The sequence below is a fragment of the Mirounga leonina genome, unplaced genomic scaffold (assembly GCF_011800145.1).
Source record: "Mirounga leonina isolate KUSES-001 unplaced genomic scaffold, KU_Mleo_1.0 Mir_53, whole genome shotgun sequence".
Taxonomy (NCBI): domain Eukaryota; kingdom Metazoa; phylum Chordata; class Mammalia; order Carnivora; family Phocidae; genus Mirounga; species Mirounga leonina.
Genome location: NW_023270807.1, coordinates 93,524,655 through 93,543,636, shown reverse-complemented (window position 1 = coordinate 93,543,636; position 18,982 = coordinate 93,524,655).

The window sequence follows — 18,982 nt, the reverse complement described above, 5'->3', positions numbered from 1 at the left end:
AAAAAAAAAAAAGGATGGTGGGCTAGTTTGGCACATGGGTCAACATTTTCCAACCCCTGTGCTAGGGAATCAAGCATACTTTATTCTTGATACTCTAGACAGAATGGCCAGAAAAGACCTCTCTGAGGAGAAATATTTTAGCTGAGGCTTTAAGAAATGCCAGTGTGTTCTGGGAAAAGAAGCAGTAAGTATAAGAGTCCTAAGAGGTGGGAGAGGTGTGGGCTGTTCCAGGAGCTGGTGGAAGGCTGGTTTGTCTGGAGTGTGGTCAGCAAGTGGCAAGTTAAGGTTGGAGAGTGGTCAAGATAGATCATCCAGGGCTCATAGGTCAGCGTGAGGAATTTAGGTTTTCTCTCAAGTGCAAAGGAGAGTTGCTACAGGGTTTTAAAAATAGAGTGATGTGACCTGACATATAATTTAAAAGTCCTGCAATCTGTCACGTGGAGAACAGATTGGAAGATGAGAAGAGGAGCAGTGAGGACCCCAGCCTGGAGACGGCAGCGAGAATCCTGGGATACAGTTGAGTCTTTTACTTGGTAGCCCTATCCTACTAGTATTTGACTATTATAATTTGCCCTGTCAGGTCTTATAATTCCTACGAAGTAGTTGATGGAGCTGGAATGTAAACCCAGGAAGACTAATTCTCAAGTCTGTGTTCGCCACTCTCCCGACATCCTTCGACCTTACGTCACCCTTCCCACCACTGCCTGTGGCTCTGTGGTCGCGTGGTTTTCAGAACCCTTTGGCTCAGTCCACTATGGTTCAGCAGTCAACCGGACACCTCTGGCTTTTGGCACTTATTTCAGCCAAAAGCCTGTGTGCTTGATGCCAAAATGCAGGGGAGTCAGTGTTCTCCATAGGCAACCTTCTCCCCTCTGAGAGCATGTGCCGGAGGGTGTTCAGCTGAAATCTGGCTGCGTGTATTTGAGAGCATGGTAAAACATGAAGATAACGTCATTATTCAGAAGATATTGTATTGAAAATATAAAAAAATACTCTAAATCAAAGTGTTCCTTTGTTCTAATGGCACTGGTTTGTCATCATCAGGATTTAGTTTTTGTTTTTGTTTTTACCAAGCAGCAAGCTTTTTTAAAAAAATTTTTTATTGTTATGTTAATCCCCATACATTACATCATTAGTTTTAGATGTAGTGTTCCATGATTCATTGTTTGTGCATAACACCCAGTGCTCCATGCAGAATGAGGCAGCAAGCATTTTTTGAGGTTATTACTATCTCACACTTAACTCAGTGAATTTGGTGAATAATGACTATTTAGAGCTAGAAGGTACTTGCAAGATCACTCGGGCTGGTATATCCGATTGTGCTCTGAGGTAGCTCAAGATTCAAGGAAAGAAAGTTCAAAGAGAGAAATACGGAAGCTCAAGAGGAAAGTCTCCTTCAACTCAAGCACTTTCTCTTATTTTATATATTGAACTTTGGATAAGATTTTTTTTAAAGATTCCACTGGTAAAAATATTTGAACTTAATTACCTAATCCAATGCCTTCAGTTTTACAGAAAAATAAATTAAGGCCCAGAGAGATTAAATAACTTGCTCAGGAACCCATAGAGTTGGTGACAAGGCAAGGACTAGAACACTCTCTCTCTCTTTTTTTTTAAGTAAGCTCTCCACCCAGTGTGAGGCTTGAACTCACCATGGGGAGATCAAGAGTCCCATGCTCTATATGACTGAGCCAGCCAGGAGCCCCAAGGGCTAGAACTCTTTAACCCTGGATATTTGTGACCCTGAGACTCAGTGTGGTGAAACGTTAGAGAAAATGTTGGGTCAACTGACATGTATCTAATTATCACTGGGTGTGGGTCTAGACAAATCATTTTCCCATTATTAAGTCTCCTTATACACAAGAGGATTTTAGTTGTCTTTGTTTTCCTTCTTTCCACCATTTTGTCTGGGAAATGTGGCTTTCAACAAGGTGAGGAAGAACGAGAGGAAATTTAGAGAGAAGCTTGGGACAATTCTCTCTTCCTGCTTACACATGTTACTTCACTAGGAACACTCCCCATCACAGCAGTTTTTGACTGTTTATTGACCAGTGGCAACCCAGACTCTGAATAAGAACCTTGCACACAGTAGGAGATCCAAAAACATTTAAGTATATAGATCTACCAATCACCAAAGATTTTTTTTTAATTCTACAAAAAAAATTTTTTTAATTTATTATGTTCAGTTAGCCAGCATATAGTAATCATTAGTTTTTGATGTAGTGCGCAACAATTCATTAGTTGCATATAACACCCAGTGCTCATCACCACACCTGCCCTCCTTAAAACCAATCCCCAAAAGATTGAACCCACCTTGCTCTAAGTGTATGCTCAGCTATTATTAATGGTGCAATGCCATCTGCTGGCAGTATGAATACTTACAGTTGCATCCGTGAAAATGAAATCTTGAGGGACTTTTTCCTTTCTTGCTTTATATTGCTTTAACAGAGAAAATTGTGTGGGAACATTTTATGTCTTTCATAATAAAATAAAAAATATCTCTGTAGGCCATAAAAATCTCTTCATTTTCCTGCAAAAATGACAAAACATGAACTCTCACCTATAGCGAGAATTCTAAGCAAGCCTAGGAAAAGGCTGGAAGTGAATACACCTGAATCCTGAAGGAACGGAACAATGGTGAGGGGCGCCCCCATGTGGACACTCTGAGCCTTACCCAAAATGAAAAGATGAAGGTTCCATTGGTGAGGTGAAAACCTTTTTTAGAGAATTTTAAATTAACAATAAGATTTCTGACTCCCTAGAAAATTCCCAAGTCCCATTTACTCTGGGGCTTGGTCCTTTAGAAACAAAATCTTCCTTGGCATGTCTAAATTCTTCCCACCGTGTTTTAACATAAGCCCTTATGAGAAAAAAAATTTTTTTTTTCTAGAAGCTAGGATAGGTTACTACAATGTGGGATTTCTCTGGGCCTCCAGTTTGTCCTACAAAATATGGATTGTTCTAGAGAAACTCTAAGGTAATTATAGCCCTGAAAACCATTAAGTCCGCTAAGCATTTCAGCTTTACTGTTCAAAAAGCATCCTCACCATCGTTCCTCTCTCTAGGATGCAGTGCTTGTGACTATGAGAACTGACATGGCAAATGGGACTTTGCAGATGTAATTAAATTAAGGATCTTCAGATGGCGGGATGATCCTGAATTATCCAGGTCAACCCAGTGTAATCACAAGGAGCCTCAGAAGAGGGAGAAGGAAGAGCAAAATCAGAAAAGGCAATGTGACAGCAGAAACAGATTGAAGTGATATGGCCAGGAATGTCAGCAGCCCTAGAAGCTGGAGCCTCCAGAAGGAATCAGCCATGCCAACACCTTGCTCCAAAAGACTCATTTCAGACTTCTGATCTCCAGAACTTTAAGAGAATAAATTCGTGTTGTGTCAAGTCACTAAATTTGTGGTAATTTGTTACAATAGCAATAGGTAACTGGTAGCGGACATATTTCTAATAAATAATGATTTTTAATATAATCATTGTGGTATTATCAGGCTCTGCAAAGTTAACCATTCCTTAATACCAAATGCCATATTCAAATTTCCTTAATTTTATGGCTCCAATCACTGTGGATTACCATCACCTCTTTAACACACTTGCTTTCCCCACCAGACCATGAGCTTATTAAGAAGGGTTGATTCTGTTCGGCAATGTATCCCCTACAGTGCCCGGGTTGTAGCATATATTAGGTACCTAATAAAAATGGGCTGAACTGAAATTAATCACCTCCACAAACAGCCTTGATGTGAAATTTCTGAAAATGCAACTTCACTCTCATGACTATACGGTGTACACCGAATCAGAAAGACATCTCACGCCAATGACAAAGTTACTGTTTATTGAGTGGTCAATCTGGCAGCTCTTTTTACGTGTAGTTTTAAATCTAATTGTTCTAACAGCCCTGTGAAATAGGTAGTATTATCATATATAGCCATACCTCGATTTTTTGCGCTTCACTTTATCATGCTTTGCAGATACTGCATTGTTTTGCAAATGGAAGGTTTGGGGCAATCCCACATCAAGCAAGTCTGTCGGCGCCATTTTTCCAACAGCACTTGCTCACTTTGTGTCTCTGTGTCACATTTTGGCAATTCTTGAAATATCTCATACCTTTTCATTATTCTTATATATCTGTTGTGGTATTATGGTGATCAGTGATCCTTGATGTTACTACTGTAATTGTTTGGGCGCACCATGAACCACACCTATATAAGATGGCAATTACCACCTGGGTATCAAGGCAAGACCCACCACCAACAAAGAGATGACTCACTGGAAGCTCAGATGATGGTTAGCACTTCTTAGCAATAATGCATTTTTAAATTAAGGTATGTATGTTGTTTTTTAAGACATAATGCTATTGCACATTTAATAGACCACAGTATAGTATAAACATAAGTTTCATATGCACTAGAAAGCCAAAAAATTCACTTGATTTGCTTTATTGAGGTGGTCTAGAACCATATCTGCAGTATCTCCGAGTTATGCATGTGTCAAACTGAAATTTAGAGGTCAGTAACTGGATAAACATCATTCAACAGGTGATTAGCTCAGACAAGATTCAAATCTTGGAAACATCTACTGTGAGCCACCCTGTATTCTTCATGCTGCTTAGAGAGTTGAAGGGTGCAAGAGCAAATAGGACGGGGAGCAAACCATGAAGACCACAATCCCACTTACTTGCTGTAATTCACACGACAGAACTGTAGGTGGAGACAGACTGGCAGAGAGAGTGTCGGAAGCCTGGCAAATTGGAATGTGATGATTCATGTTTAATGTTAAATGTCATTTAGTTCCTGAGTTATGATTGAATAAGAATGAAGGTCATTCCCCCCGCCCCCCCCACACACAAATATCAGCTGCAGTAAAAACAAAATAAACCCCTTAAAAGGCTATGGTATGATAAGATTCCTGGGTATCAATTCGATTTTGCATGCTTTCACTTGCTCATGGTGGTAGGCTAAGTTATGTCTCCTGAAGCGATCCAGGTCCTGAGCCTTGGAACCTGTGACTGGTACCTTGTACGGCAATATAGACTTGTCGATGTAACTCAGTTAAGGGTCTTGAGATGGCGAGATTATCCTGGGTTAATTTTGTGGGCCCTAAACATAATCACAAATGTCCTTATAAGACAGAAGAGAAGAAGGCAATGTGACTGACGCAGAGAAGGATTTGTCTCTAGAAATGAAGGAAGGGCTCATGCGGCGAGAACAGAAGGAGTGCAGAAGAATCTGGAAAAGACAAAGAGATGGATTCTCCCGTAGGGCTTCCAAGGGAGCATAACCTGGCTGACACCTTGACTTTAACCCACTGAATCTGACTTAAGATTTCTGGCCTCCAGAATCATTAAGAGAATAGATTTGTATCATTTTAAGCCGCCAAGAGTGTGGACAATATGTTAAAGCAGCCACTGGAAAAAACTAGGACACTCACATAAAGAGATCATCTCTAATTGCAAGTGTATTTTAGTTGCTAGAAATGGCATGTTTCAGAAAATACTCCTAAAGAGTATATAGCCATCTCAAATCAATTTTTCCGCTTTTATCTCCAAATGGCGGAAGTTACATTATAGAGCCTCCAGGAAATTCCATATTCCAGGAAGAATGAGAACAGGCTCTCTAGCGACTATCAATCACACACACTATTCTATTTGTGTATTTTGAAAAATGCGTACACAAAGAAGCTCACAAATCACAACTGCAGCTTGATGAATTTTCAAACAGCGAATGTGCCTGTGTTACCACCATCCATCAAGAAGTAGACCATTCCCAGCGTCCCCGGCAGCCCCTCTGGTGCTTCCCCACAGCCAATTCACAGTGGCTCCCAGCCTTTGCCAAAAGTATCTATCTTGGCTTTTACCTGTTTTTGAACTTTATTTATTTATTTATGTCTAAAGATTTTATTTATTTATTTGACAGAGCAGGCAAGAGAGGGAGAGAAAGCAGAAGCAGGGGGAGCAGCAAAGGGAGAGGGAGAAGCAGGCTCCCCACTGAGCAGGGAGCCTGAAGCGGGGCTCGATCCCAGGACCCTGGGATCATGCCCTGAGCCGAAAACAGACGCTTAACCGACTGAGCCACCCAGGTGCCCCCTGAACTTTATTTATAAAAGAAACCAACAGCGCGGGTTCTCCTCCCTCTGGATTCTTTCACTCAAAATTATGTTTTTGATCCTTGTAGCTATAGTTTCTGCCTTTTCCCTACTGAACAATATTTATGTGTTTATAAGGGAGTTTATTTACCTTTTGCACTGTTTGCAGACATTAACATTGTTTCCAGTTTGGGGTTCTTCTACACAGTAAACATTCTTGTGCACATTTTTCGGTACACACAATTAGTATTTCTGTTATTTATATATCTAACATGAACTAGCTGGGCAGAGAGTGTGTGTTCAGCGTTGGGAATTACAGATTAATAGATTTCCAAACAGTTGTATCAATTTATATTGCCATCAAGAATGCATAGGAGTTCTAGTTTCTTTTGCTATCGACAGTTGTTAATTGTAGCCATTATGGGGTATATAGTATATCTCAGTGTTGTTTTTTTTTTTTTAATTTTCATTTTGTGAAGTTCCTTTGAAGTCTTTTGACCACTTCTCTGTTAGGTTACTTCTAGTTTTTTTGTTTGTTTGTTTGTTTTTTTAAGATTTTATTTATTTATTTGAGACAGAGAGAATGAGAGAGAGAGAGCACATGAGAGGGGGGAGGGTCAGAGGGAGAAGCAGGCTCCTTGCCGAGCAGGGAGCCCGATGCGGGACTCGATCCAGGGACTCCAGGATCATGACCTGAGCCGAAAGCAGTCGCTTAACCAACTGAGCCACCCAGGCGCCCTAGGTTACTTCTGTTTTATGTAGGAATTTAAAAGTATTCTAGACATAACTCATTTGCAGGAGATATGTATTTCGATTTTTTTATAGTGTGCATTTTTAATGTCTTAAAGGGTACTTTTAATTAATGGAAGTTCTCAATTTAAAACAGACAGACAAAAATTAAGGGCATCTGGGTGGCTCAATTGGTTAAGAGTCTGCCTTTGGCTCAGGTCATGATCCCAGGATCCTGGGAGTGAGTTGCACATCAGACTCCCCGCTGAGCAGGGGAGTCTGCTTCTCTCTCTCCCTCTGCTCCTCCCCCTGCTCGTGCTCTCTGTCTCTCAAATAAATAAGTAAAATCTTAAAAAAAAAAAAAAAAGAAATACAAAAATTTAGCAATATTTTTGTGTGGTCTCTTTAAGAAATATGTGCCTACCCCAAGGTCACAAAGATTGTTTTGTATGTTATTGTATAGAAGCTGTATTGTTTTATCTTTAACATTCAGATTTACCAGCCACCCAGGTTCGATTTTTTTGTGTGTGAGGTAGGAGTCAAATTCTATTTTTTTTTTTCCATATGGGCATTCAGTGGATTCCACATTATTTACTGAAAAAACTATGTTCTGTAAGCTGTTGGTTTTGTCATAAATCAAGACATCATAATGAACGTATGGATGGATTGGTGGACTCTACTCTATTTGTGTATTTGTCAAATTTTTATGTCAATATCACATTGTCTTAATTACTGTAGCTTTTTAAAAATATTTATTTTAGAGAGAGAGTTAGTGAGCAGGGGGAGGGCAGACGGAGAAGGGAGAAAGCATCTTAAGCAGACTCCTCAGTGCAGAGCCTGACATAGGGCTCAGTCCCATGACCCTGAGATCACAACCTGAATGGAAACCAAGAGTCGAAAACCAATGCCTCACCAACTGCACCATCCAGGCACCCTACTGTAGCTTCATAAGTCTTGATACATGACAATGTTAGTTTGGACCTTTAGTTTGCCTTAGTCATGATTGTCTCTGTTTTTCCATAAAAATTTGGTTTTAGCTTGTCAATTTCTATACACAACAAAAGAAATCCCACTGGAATTTTAAATAGGATTGAATTGAATGTACAGATAAATTTGAGAAGAACTAATATTTTTATATTAATGACTTTTTAAACCTATGAACATGGTATACATCCCCATTTTATCCAGGCCATCTTCAATTTTTGTCAATAATATTTTATATTTTTGAGTGTAAAGATCTTGCATATTTTTTCTAGATTTATGATTTTTATGCTATTTCAAGTGACACTCTTTATAATTTTATTTTCATGTGACTTATTGTTTAAAGATTTTTTTTTTTTTATTTGAGACAGAGAGAATGAGAGAGACAGAGAGCACATGAGAGGGGGGGAGGGTCAGAGGGAGAAGCAGGCTCCCCGCCGAGCAGGGAGCCCGATGCGGGACTCGATCCAGGGACTCCAGGATCATGACCTGAGCCGAAGGCAGTCGCTTAACCAACTGAGCCACCCAGGCGCCCTGACTTATTGTTTATATAAAGAAATACATAACATGCAGATACATAAAAATAGAGAAATACATTTGATGTCTTATTTGACTTTTTATCCAGTAATCTTATTAAATTTATTTACTAATTCTAATAATTTATATATGATTCTTTTAGATGTTCTGTGTACAGAATCACAGTGTCTATCTGCACATAATTACATTTTTTTATTTTTTATTTTTTTACATAATTACATTTTTATCTCTTCTTTATAATCTTCGTAACTTCTATTTTTTTCTTGCCTGATTGTCCTGCTAAGGCCTATTGATTAGATGTGGTGTTGGCATACGCCTTTGTCTTGTTACCAAATGCAAAAGCAAAGCTTTTCATATTTTAATATGAAATCCGATATTTATGTAGTATTTATTTTGTAGGTAATCTAGATTCCTAGCTTGCCAACAGGTGTTCATGATAAAAAGGATTTTTCTGTATCTCTGAAGATGATCATATACCTTTTCTACTTTATTCTGTTAACATCACAGTGATTATCTATAATGAAACCCATCTTGGTTATCACTCCTATTCAACATTGAACTGATGGTTTCTGCCAGTGCAATAAAATAAGAAGAAATAAAAGTCATGCAGGTTGAAAAGAGTCAAATTGTCTTTATTTCTGGATGACATGATTGTATATATAACAAATCCAATAGAATCTATAAAATAGTTGCTAGAACTCATAAATGACTTTAGAAATGTTGCAGGATACAAAAACAATTGTGTTTTTATATTATGGCAATTAACAATAAAAAGTTGAAATTTTAAAAATATAATTTATAATAGTATTAACAGTATGAAACAATAAATCTGACAAAAGATGTAATTGATGTATATATACACTAAAAATGAGACATGACTAACAGAAATTAAAGGAGATATAAATAGATGGAGATGTGTCCACTGTTCATAGGTGGGAAGGCAATATTTTTAAGATGTCAAGCATCTCAAACTGGTCTGTAGATTCGATGCACCTTCAATCAAAATCCCAACAGGCATATGTGTATGTTATATATACATGTGTGTGTGCATGTATTTGTGTGTGTGTGTGTGGGTGTGTAGATAGATAGATGTAGGTATAGACTTACTAAACTTAAACTCCAACTTATTAAAAAACTTAGGGGTCAGCAAACTACAGCCTGCCAGCTAAATCTCACCAGCCATCTGTTTTGCAAATAAAGTTTTACTAGACCACAGCCTTGCTCATTTATTTATACACTAATACTGTTTTCATGCTATGATGGAAGAGCTGAGAAGTTGCAACAGAGATCATATCTTTATGGCCTACAAAACCTAAAATATTTACTATCTAGCCCTTAGAAAATGTTTGCCAATCTGTGCTAAAATTTATATGAAATGAGAAGGACTTAGACTAGGTAAGACAATTTTGAAAAAGAAGAAAAATTTGGAGGACTAACACTATCAAAAGGAAAAAGCTACTGATACAAGCAATTATATAGATGGATTTCAAAAACATGCTGAGCAAAATAAACATGTATGTAATGAATAGGTATATAATAATTACTGTGTAATTACATCCGTGGTAACTTTTAGAATAGACAGAACTAATTTATAGTGATGGGAATGTGGTTTTCTGTGATTAAAAGATTGCAAAGGGCATGAGTGACCTTTCAAGAAGATGGCAATATTCTGTATTTTGTGATGGTGTTTACATGGGTTTATACTTTTGTCAAATCTTACTGAACTGTGCGCTTAAAATGAATGCAATCAATAAAGTGATTCAGGGAAAAAGAAAAATGGATATAAGGAGCACGGGTATACTAATCCAACAACAGAAGCGTGTCTTTGAGGAATGTTAAGTTCCTCAAAGTCATAGATTTCTCAAGATGACTCTGGCTTGCCATGAAGCCTGGTGACAGGTTTTTGTTCTGTTTCTGGGATTCAGCAATCACTAACTGCATTGTTTTCCATCATGGCTGGTGTGATCGTTAATTTTATGTGTCACCTTGCAAGGGCCAAGTGTGCCCAGATTACGCATTATTTCTGGGTGTGCCTCTAAGGATGTTTCTGGATGATATGAGCAGTTGAAACAGTGGACTCAGTAAAGTAGATTGCCCTCCCCAATACCGGTGGGCATCATCCAATTTGTTGAGGGCCTGAATGGAACAAAAGGTGGAGGAAAGAAGAATATGTCCCTTTTTTCCTCCCTTGCTGAGTTGGGACATCTCATTCATCTGCTCTGCCCGTGGACTGGCTTTTGGGCTTGGACTGTATTACACAGCTGGCTTTCCTGGGCCTCCAGCTTGTAGACAGCAGATCGTGGAATTTCTCAGCCTCCATAATCATATAAGCCAGTTCCCATAATACATTTCCATATACCTATATATCAATCATGGGATCTGAGTATTACGAAAGCCTTAAAACTCTAGGGAAAGGACTTTAGATCTGATTTAGTAAACAAGACAGGGGAGAGGGTGGTGATACAGTCAGAACTTAGGTTTTAGGAAAATTAATCAGGTTTCTGTGTGTATGATGTTTGGTGCACATACCATATGATATACTCAATGAAAGTTGCCTGGATGAATTTTAGAATATAAGGCTTTACAAATTCAGAATTTAAGAACAAAGCAACAAAAGGAATGCAAAAGAGTTCTCCATGCAAGTTTATGAAAGAGTTACATTAAGGTTCACAAAATCTTAGTACTTGTTATGCCGTATGGTATGTATATACAGTAGCTACGGGAGCGAACAGGGATGTGGGTGATTTTACACATAATAGAAATTTATGTGCAGGATAAATAGAGAACACTTTCTACTATTAGTATGATTATTCTAGTAATCTAGTGGACAGTTATTTTGAGAGATGGTCAGGATAGAGTTGGGTAGTGAATCTTACTGAGGGATGAAAATGCCGTGATAGATCATAGTGATAAGGAAAATCTGTGTCCTACGATAGCCAACTGAGCCAGCAAGGGAGTCAGCCCCTGCCCCGGGGCTCTTCTGGGTTCTTCTCTCTGCTCTGCTTCCTGTGCACACCAATCCGGTTCTTCTCCCTGCCCCTCTTCACGCATGCACCAGGAGTGCCAAGTATGCAGAAGTAGAAGTGTATAAATTACCCCCTTTGTGCTCAGGGCTCAGACCTTTGGAGACCACTCTCCTCTGAGCCTGCCGGCGTTAAATAAACCTCCTATCCTCCAAGACCTCCGAGTGCCGCTTGGTTCTCCCGTCGGGCAATCCAATCCAGGTTCCGTAACAATAGTAAAACAGAAACATCTCTCTTAGACCAACAACAGTGAAAAGGAAATCCTCCTAAGAGTTGGAGAACATTAGCCTAGCTAGAAACCCGGCTTCTGACAGAAAAACATCATAAATTTTGGAGACATTATGCACTTTGGGTTTTTTCCACTAACAAGTTGGCAACATCTGCAGAATGTGGCTGAGATTTTATGTTTACATTACTATTTGAGAGCCTGGGCTTTGAAGGCACAAGGTTGTCACCGGCATCACAAACACTAGTTTTCCCCAGGAGCAATAAAGCCTAATGACACTTCACATTACTGTTTTTAGTTCCATCCAGGCAGGACAGAAGGTGTATCTAGTAATTTTCTGAGAGCATTGCAGCCAATGCGGAGCCCACTGGCTGAGCTATAGGAGGAAAGTATTTCCCGAAGCTGAGGGATCCTCTAATTGGGAATTCCATATTCCAGGAAGGAGACAGTGTGTTTGGTACGGCCACCAACTCACTAGGTAGAAGTCTCCCCAAGTTTAAGGTCAAATTCCTGAGTGACAAGTCAGTAACTCATGGAGACACAAGAGATGCCTTCTTTAACAATCACAATTTCCAGTCCTGGTCAGAGAGCTGGGACCTTGAATAGGCCCAGGATTCCACAACTAAGGGAATTTGACTTAATAGAAAACTGGTTCCACTAATCAAGGCCACAGTCCCTGATCATTTACAAAATACTTCCACATACTTCATCTCAACTCATCTCCACAATCAGGTGTTATCATCATCAGAATCATCCCCCTTTCAGAGGTGAGAAAAACATGGCTTGGAAAGATAAAGATATTTCCTGGAAAGTGATAGTTGGGACTGCAAAACTTATTTCTTAAAGGAAAATCCTTCTCACACTTCAGGGACAGAAAGAAGCATTATTTTTTTATTTTTTAAAAAGATTTTATTTATTTGAGAGAGCACAAGGGAAGGGATGGGAGGGGCAGAGGGAGAGGGAGAAACAGACTCCCCACTGAGCAGGGAGCCCAGGGCGGGGCTTGATCCCAGGACACTGGGATCACGACCTGAGCCGAAGGCAGACGCTTAACTGACTGAGTCACCCAGGTGCTCCAGAACCATCAATATTATCAACATTTTAATTTGAAATGAATGACACTTTTATATCATTTTCCTGGACTTTTGGAGAGCACCCTGTAGCTCAAATGAAGGGAAAGATAGTATAAAGAAGAAATAGGGTCCAGAGAAATTGGGAGTTGGTGGCAGGGTCACATGACCTCCTTCCAATTCCACGAGGTTAGCCTTTTCAGAGACAGTTTCCAAAGACATGAGCTAGCACTGCCCCTTGTAAACTCCAGGAAATGCTAAAGTGTTTGCCTTCCAAAAATATCTTAATCCTATGTGGGGACAAGAATGAGAAGAGATACATGGAGTGGTTAACATCACTCCATCCTGCAAAAAGCATCTTGCACGTAGTCCCTCCCTATTAATATACAGGTGATGGTTAATTTTACATGTCAACTTGGCTGGGAAACAGGGTCCAATTGGTCAAGCATTATGCTGGGTGTTTCTGTGAAGGTGTTTTTCGCTTCCCCCAAGCAAGAATGAGTGTTGCCAGCAGATTGCCTTTGGACACAGACTGCAACTCTTCTTTGTGTCTCCAGGCTGCTGGCCTCTCCCATCAGATTTTGGACTTGTCCACAATTGCATGAGCCAATTCCTTGAAATAAACTTTTCTGTATCTGGTGGTTTTGTTTCTCTGGAGAACCCTAAATAATCAATAATGTTAGATATGTTATATAGTTTATATTTGTATCCATACATACATAGACACACCTCCTAGACACAACCCTATATGCCTATGTACACTCAATGCAGCCATTTAATGAATGCGCTCTACGGTCCCCATATAAAATTAAACCTGTGTGCCGACCAAGTAAACAGACCATTTTTTTAAGGTGATGACAACCATACACTGATTGTCTCCAGGTTTGAGGTTCAGGGTTCAAGAGAGAAAGCAAAAATCTCAGTTGAATTCTCAGGACTCAATTTGCCTTCCAGTCCTCTAGGAGACTGTTTTCATTTGCCTGGACAATATGGAGCAATCTGTACCCACAGGAATGTTTCATGAAAACTAACCGCTCATCTTCATGAATTGGGGAATAGAACACCACTGTCATTCGGGAAACATTAGATTCTATATCCCTGCCCACACCCCCGCTGGACTCACAGAGGTTTGTGCTGATGAGAGTTTAGGAGGAGGGAGGGATTAGGGTGCGGTGGATTTGAACTGCTATTTTGTTGTAACGATGGAGAAAGCAAGGGTTTGCACATCCTAAGTCCTTCAGGAAGTGCTCAGAGGCCCTAGAAGTCACTCACCCTGGGTAGATTGATGGGTGTAAGAGAGGCAGCTTCACAAGGAGAGGCTGTGGTATGTTCCCGAAAATAGCAACCACGACTCCAGGTTGTTCATGGCCGCTTGCATCCCAAATACACGCCAAGTGAGATATGGGGGGAAAAAATCAACTCAAGGATTAAGGAGAGACTGCTCAGGGCAGTGGAGTACACACTGACTGCAAAATAGCAGAACAAATGTTAGAGAAAAAGATCCTTTGAAAAAAAATGTCCAAGTGAATTGAGAATTATTTGGAAGAATGAAAGCCACAATTACGTTAGCGATCCCTTATAGCTTTTGTGGATAAAAACAACAACAACAAAAACCCCCAAACCAAACACAAGCAGAATAAAACAAAACAAAACAAAACCCAATACTTTGTAGCTACCAACCAATTTTTTGGTAATTGTGGCAAAGGTCTAGTAAGACATTTTCTAACTCTTCTGTTTGGAGTATTTGCTTGGAATTGTTTCTGAGAAGAAAATGTCCTTTTAACGATTATGAGTACTTTATTTAGAAAGCAGTCTGTGTGTGCATGTGTATACACATTCACATATATATAGTTATCTACCAAAACTATTGAATAAATGGGTTTTTTTTTACCTTCGGGTTAAAATGTTAACTGGAAGCCAACTAATCAGACTAGTGACAATTTCCGTTTGCAGAAATATATCTGCATTAAGACACTAATCTAATAGCTGTTCTGCCAAGTTATTCAAGAGACCCTCCTGCTCTGCCCTACTGTTTGCATTGCCATAGACAATTTCCCGTTGCCGTGATGTCTGTAAACTCAGGTGTTACAACTTAGGAGACTCTCAGGGCCCTTGAAAGGGAATCACATGACTATTACCTCTTTAAAGTGTGTCTTGGGTCTTCGGCATCATTCTGTGCTAAGAACAGCCTTCCACAACTTATGCACACAGTTTTCTTTAACTTGAATGCAGACCTGGCCGCGGCGTCCAGGGGCAAAGGTAAGATGCTCCTCTGGGCTGTGGGGCACGTCCATGTGTATTTATTAAATGGCACTTATTGGTTTTGCCTTCTCACTCACCCAGCAAGAGATCCTGTATCGTACCTCTGAGGACAATTCTTGGCAACTGGCAAATCTGTTTTGCTTGCTGTCTTCGTATTTCCTGCTGATCTGTTTTCTCCTTTTCCCCTGTGGCTGTGCACATTGTTGTCACACAGCTGGGGAGGAGAAATGGGATTTTTTTGGGACCCGTGTTGGGAGGATCATTAATTCCACAGATTTGTTCAAAGAAAACTGGGGTTTTACCTCTGATGTTCACAATGAGTACTGACTTGCTGTTGAGCCATCTTTGTATCTGAGAGTGAATCTTCCTACTAATTTAATCCCTAAAGATTTCATTAGTGTCCTAAAAATATTAAAGTATGTGTACAGAAAAGGCATTTATTTTGAAAATAAAAAGACACAGAATTTATGTATCCCCTCGAAAAATTCAGATAGAAGGAGATCAGATGTCTTGGTTGACAATTAGTTTTTAGGTCTTCGGATTCTGTGTTTAAATGGAAACCATGAGCATTTTTATATTTAAAGAAGTTAAAGGAAATTATAAAATTCTAGGGCTAAAAATATTTTAGCTCTTAATCAGCCTCTTTTATTTTTATTTATTTATTTATTTATGTTTAAAGATTTTATCTATTTGAGAGAGAGAGAGAGATCCCGAGCAGTGGGGAGGAGGCAGAGGGAGAAGCAGACTCCCCACTGAGACTCCCTGGGATCATGACCTGAACCAAAGGCAGACGCTCAACTGACTGAGCCACCCAGGCAATCTCAGCCTCTTTAATTTACCAGATAAACTGAGGCCCACAACAAATAGGTGACATACTAAAGTCATACAGCATAGACCATTGCTAGAAGAGTAAATATTTCCTAAAAATTAAACTTGTGAGGTTTCTTCTACATTATATGACTCCTTTCAGAGTGAAGGAACAGTTGGCTTTAGCAAAATGGGATCAATACCTTTCTAAACCTTAAACAATACTGCTTTTTCTAGTTCTTATCCTTACTAGTTACCAGTATCATAGCTTACCATTCTTGCTGTAGGCTGTAACATGGTTTTCTTGTAGAAATTGCTAGACAGATAGTAATAGAACCCAGGCCAATAAGCTGGTTGGGATCTCACACTTTTCATTAATTGTAACAAATTAACCAGAACAAAAACGTATTTGCCAGAAGCTCCTATAAAGCAAGTCTAAAAGATAATGGATTTCTGTTAGGCAAATTACCACTGTTCTCTCAGCAAACAGACTTCAAGGGAACAAATGAACTTACAAAATGGGGATAAAAATTCTCAAATGCTCAATTCAGCATGCTTCCTAAACATCTTTTGATTTTACACATTAAATGTAGAGAGAGAAAAATATGGTAGTCACACTGACTCTCTAAACCCCACTCTGTATTATTAACATCTCTTCTCTTTGTAAATCTCCGGTGAAGATACTGCTCACTGGTGTCCTGTGCTTGGTGTTTGCTGGATCTGTGCTCAGCAACACTTGGAAGGTGACCGGTAGAAATCCATCAGGGTAACTCTGCATGGCTCCTGGCTACACAGCCTTCAAGGCAGACAGCCATTTTGTATTTCTGTGAATTGGGAGGGGTGCCCACAAGGGTACACCACTTGGATCTTTCCAAAGAGAACTTGCTGCAAGGAGCAGGGTCAGCTAATGGCCTCTAGATATGGTGCCTCAGAGGCCTGCTGCCGTGTGCCGAGTCCGTGTCCCAGTGAAGACAGTGTTTTCCTAAACAGTCCCAACCAGCAGCTGAGCTCAGCAGAAGTGACGGAGCCAGCGCATCCACCCAACACGCGCCCAGGGATGAGAGATCTTTGAGCTGGAGTGTCCTGCTGGGCTGCCCGGGCTGCCAGGACTTGCCCAGAGTTGGGCTGCACTCCGAGGCTCTTCCTACACCATCCTTCTCCCTCCAGCTCTCCTTAAATGGGTGTGACGCCTGCAGGCGCTCCTTTGCCTCCTTCTCCTCCCTCTCTGGCTCCTTCATCTTTCACAGGTGTTATTCTCAGTCAATTCCTTGAGTTTCTAAATCCGTACTGCTTCCTGGAAGACCCAAGCTGACACGATGAGCTAGTAATAAATCACTTTTTCCCATAATTCACTTGTTCTAATTGAACACACTTTAAGAATCCTGTCTGAATTAGCAGGCTTCCCCCTTCCCCCATCCACAGCCTCTGTTGATGGGTGAGCCTGAGCGGCCATAGTCATACCAAGTATTCTTGGACAACGTACATACACTTGAATAAAGTTGGATCAACCAGGGCCTTTTTTTTAATTAATTTTTTTCTGATTTACAAGGTTCTCATCATTCTCTTAAAATTATTATTGAAGTATAGCTGACAATGTGTATTAGTTTCAGATATGCAATCTAGTGACTCGAGAATTCTAGACATTTTACCCTGCTCACTACAGTAAGTATGGCTAACTTTGGTCACCATACAAGGTTATCACGATATTGAAGACTATGTTTCCTATGCTGTGCTCCTCACCCCTGTAACTCACTTATTTGTAACTGGAAGTTTGTACCTCTTAATCCAATCAGGGGCTCTTTCTCAAGAACTTAAATGAAGAGGTACTGAAACCAAGGTTATATGGTCCTGAGAAGCAGAGATGTAAATTCATGTTTAGGGTTGAGGCCAGAATAAAGCACAGCTATGAGGGCCTTGAAAGGAAGAGTCTACAGCAGATGCAGAGGAAGGTGCAAAGTTGAAACACCATAGCTCACCACTTTATGGACTGTCTGGTGGTTTCTTACAAAACTAAACACACTCTCACCATACAATCCTGCCATTGTGCTCCTTGGTATTTATCCAAAGGAGGACCCTCTGTGCTCTTACAATGAGTTCCCTAATATTAAAATTAGTTTGAGCCATTAAACAGTTCTCAAGACAACTGCTTGAGAGCAGGTTTATGTATTTATTCATCTCAGACTTGAGTTGAACCTAGTTCCTTTTCCAATACCATTAAAAAGGATTTAGAGTTAAGACCAAAGCAATGTTTTTTCATTCTTACCCCACTTGCCGTATCCTATAAAGTGACATACAGTAATTACAGTAAAGGGCCTTGTGTAGTGTAATGCTAATACTTTTCCCCCTTTGCTTTGTATTTCCAATCCATGTTCTTGCAAACCCACCAAAATCCAAGGTACTTTGGAGATCTACTTTTCCAAAATATAAAATGCAAATGGACCCAGAAAACTACATACAAATTTCGACTTAATTCAAGAAACTTTAAAACCAAGCACCTGTTATGTGATAGCTAGCAATATGCTATCGCCTCTTGATGAGCATAAACATAACCCTAATACTAACTTCATTCACTAGAAAAGACATACATGCATGAAATTAAAAAACTAATATAATGTGTCAAGTTTATGTGGGTACTTTATTGCTATTGTGTTATGGCAGACAATCCATTAGCTCTAATCTGGGAGAATGCTTACATCTCAGATCTTTACAGATAAACATTATTTTTCAAGTTAAAATAGCTTCATGTCATATCTGTTCACTCTGGCCAGTGAATTCTTTATAGGACGGTTACAGGGTTGTAGTCACTTAATATCCTTGATTGATTGAGCTTCAGGACGATGAAGCAGGAAAATACTACAGTGCTCTAGAGCTCTTTCTTTTGCTCCAAGAGTATTTAAACTCTTTCTTTTGTATTGTTGTTTTCTCATGCAGTGCAACTAGACACCATAAATATTAATATTAATATGTATTTAATGTGAATATCAAACCTTTTATTCTTACTGGCATCTTGAATTTATAAAAATCATTTAAATTAATTCAGAATGAAAATGAGTCAAGCCAACCAGAAGATGTCATTTGAAAGATTCAAAAGATTTTGGAGTATGTCTGAAATGATTCATCATCCAATTATTCATAAATATTTAAAATAAATCCTTGATCAGTAAGGTTTGGGACTTTAGAATATTAAGTGTTTGGTTATGACCTTGAAATAAACTAGCATTTCTTTTTTTTTTTTTAAATAGTTTATTTATT